The sequence below is a fragment of the Antedon mediterranea genome, chromosome 4 (genome assembly GCF_964355755.1).
Source record: "Antedon mediterranea chromosome 4, ecAntMedi1.1, whole genome shotgun sequence".
NCBI lineage: Eukaryota > Metazoa > Echinodermata > Crinoidea > Comatulida > Antedonidae > Antedon > Antedon mediterranea.
In genome coordinates this window covers 6,966,702-6,970,307 of record NC_092673.1, presented here as the reverse complement: position 1 = coordinate 6,970,307, position 3,606 = coordinate 6,966,702, and positions in this window count along the sequence as shown.

The following is a 3,606-nucleotide window of genomic DNA, read 5'->3' as shown; positions in this document are numbered from 1 at the left end:
ATTACATGGAGAGTAGAATGTCTAAGAAATTAACATTGTATATATGTAAACACCGTGGACTCATTATTAATATTTCTGTGTCTTGTAGCGGTCACTTTTGAAGGCTTAAGTTGAAGCGTAAATCATTAGAAACCACGCGCTAATGTACCTGTTAGTGAGAAGTATTTTTGGCAAATTGTTGTCTAAGTTAAGCTAAATTAAGATTTAAGTGCTTATTAGAATTACATTACGTTATCTAATTATAGTGCAAGCTTTTGATATAATTATAATTAACTTTTGAATAACCGATGCGTAAATACTTATTATTTGTGATTGTGATTACCTCGCTCGTGCAAATCTCGAAAATTATGGTCAGTTGAGGGATTCGAGTTGGTGACCTCTCATTAATGCGCATGCGTGTTAGAGTAAGATATCCATTCATAGCGAATCAGTTGACAAACTGAAGAAATAGTTACAGTGCATACTACTGTGACAGAAACATTAATTGAGTTGAATTTTGGCACACATGGCGTGTCTTGTCTGTACTTGAGCAAGTTATGGACAATCGAATCATCGTAAGAGAATGCAAAACGTAAAAAGAATAACTATAGATGCAAGTCTATAATGCTTTGTGTGAACGATCTATATGTTTTCCAGTATTAGTAATAAGTGAGATAATAGGGAGATTTCGCAACCTTACGAATACGATAACGAAAACGGATACGTCACACATTTGTGAAACTTTTGAGCTGATCCCCATTTCATATTCGTAAAGCGTATTTGTGTTGAAGAATATCACCAGTCATATTCGTAACTACAAAACGAGTAGGCCTATAGTTTTTGATCTATTTTGCACATTTTGCATTTGAATCAGGAATGATTCATGATTATAATATAATTATACTTTTATTGAAAGTAATTTAATAAAGTAATTTACTAAAATGGCAGGTCAATTTTGATAAATAGAGAGGTTTCGCAATCTTACGAATACGATAACGAAAACGGATACGTCACGCACACGTATTCGTAAGCCATAAAAAAATCTGTTTCGCATGGCAACGAAATATTGAGGCGCGTCCAAAATATGACTGCGGTAAATTTGAGCGAAGCGCCGGTACGTGTTGCTTGGTGCTTGGCTGCCTAGGCCTAGCGTAACATCAAAGCGAGTGAGGACTTTAAAAACTGCTATTTATCAAAATTGACTTGGCATTTTAGTAAATTACTTTAGTAAATTACTTTCAATAAATCTATAATTATATTATAATCATGAATCATTCCTGATTCAAATGCAAAATGTGCAAAATAGATCAAAAACTATACTCGTTTTGTAGTTACGAATATGACTGGTGATATTCGTCAACACGAATACGCTTTACGAATATGAAATGGGGATCAGCTCAAAAGTTTCACAAATGTATGACGTATCCGTTTTCGTTATCGTATTCGTAAGGTTGCGAAACCTCCCTAATAGCAGTTGTAAAAGTCCTCACTCGCTTTGATGTTACGCTAGGTCTAGGCAGCCAAGTACCAAGCAACACATCACCTGCGCTTCGCTCAAATTTACCGCAGTCATATTTTGGACGGCGCCCTCAATATTTTGTTGCCATGCGAAACAGATTTGCTTACGAAAAACGAATACGTGTGCGTTACGTATCCGTTTTCGTTATCGTATTCGTAAGATTGCGAAAACTCTCTAATCGTTGAGGTGGAAATGTAATACAAGCCCATTTTGATGACAGAGATATTTTAAATCTAATAAAACACAAGGAGTATTGGTTTTGAACAATTTCTTTCTTAAAATTATTAAACTGATATTTTATTCGAATACTGCATATACTATTCAATGGAGGCCGCTACAGCACCGGTCGATAACATCACTATGCTCATCTCTTGTCGTTTGAAGTGTATGCTTGTACATACATTTAATAGAATATTAAACGTATATAGTTGATCAGTCATAACGGATGAGAGACAAAACACTCCACTTTTACCTCGCTTGAAGGCGGATCAGAGGAAACTCCATTATGTATTAATATTATATTTTCCTGTTGTTTACACTCGATGCGTATTTCACACACCGGGAAACAAATAACATTTAAGATAATTAAATTGATCTTAAACGATGTTGACCTATTAAAGATTCATTGTGAAATTAATCTGTAAATCACGTTATGTGATATATAGGTCTACGAACATTTTAAGCGTCTCTATTTTTCTTAATTGACTAAATATATTGACAATAAAACGGCAACTAAAACGCTCTCAAACCCGTTATGTATATAATAAGATATTCCTATTTCATTGTCCATGTGCAAGTTTAGTAAAACTTAAACTACATTTTCTGTTTATTTTCAAGGTAAGCGTGAGTTTAAAACTATTAAAAAATGCCACAAAACCATCCGGCCAAATGTTGCCTAAATGGATATAATATAATAATAATAATATTCTATTAGTTCGGACAGTAGAATTCGTAAACATCAGATGATGTAAAATCGTGTAAGTATACGTCTGAACAGAGCCTTAGAAACAAATCGCAATCTTCTTGAGGGATATTTTGTCGCAGCTGTTGATATGCGCCAACCTCGTTAACGTTTTGGAATTGTGTTTTGTCGAGACAAAGGCAACACATTCCAGCCGTGCACTTGTACAATTGAAAGCCAGCGTTATTTTTCTTTTTATGTAAACATTCACGTGAGCAATTAAAGATGCTTCTTGTTGATCGGTCTTCTAACACTTGGTGTGCTTTGGTGTTTTCTTCAATATACAGGCACTTACCACGAGGCATGGACTTGATCTTTCGAAAAGAAGGCAACTTGGTTGGGCAAACGGATTTTTCTAGAGTAAAGCAAATATGGAAATCGTAAGTTGTTTAATTAGGATCTAATTAGCATGTACCATACTATCAAGTTAGACATACAGTAGTGAAAAAAACTGACTTTCGGACATTTAGGCCTAGGCCGTTTATCAAACGAAAACCACTCACACATCATGCAACGTTTAAGCTTATATTATATTTGTCAGTAATTATTTTTTTTTTCTTTTGGTATCTAAACATGATATCACAAATTTCCCTCAATCGATATTGTAAGATTAGATATGTTGCCTTTCTGTGCATAGCATTGTTAGATTATCGAAGAAGCATTTGCATACAAATGTTGTTGATGATTATGTTATTATTGTGTTTCCACTAAACAATACAACCATTCGTAAAGAAAAATAATCGTGCTACCCCATTTACTACAAAGGCGAATATCTGAGATTCGCCTAAAGAAAGGCAAGTTTAACTAGAGATACTATGTTTAATAGAACATTAACCCAGTCAGATACATTTTCTGACCGTTGGAGAAGGGGATTTCGAAAATGGAAGAATGATTATGCTGCGTATAAGCTGACGCTTTCGATTCGCAAGAACAAATTCGCCTAATGTAAGACAGGACGGTATAACTAGAGATATTATGTTCAATAGAACATTAACCCAGTCAGATGAATTGTTTGACCGTTAGAAAAGGGGATTTGAAAAAGGAAACGATGATTACGCACGCGTATAAGCTTAATGAAAAACGGGTTTAACTAGAGATAATGTTCAACAGTCAGATGAATTTTTTCGTAAACATTTCTTCTTTCTTA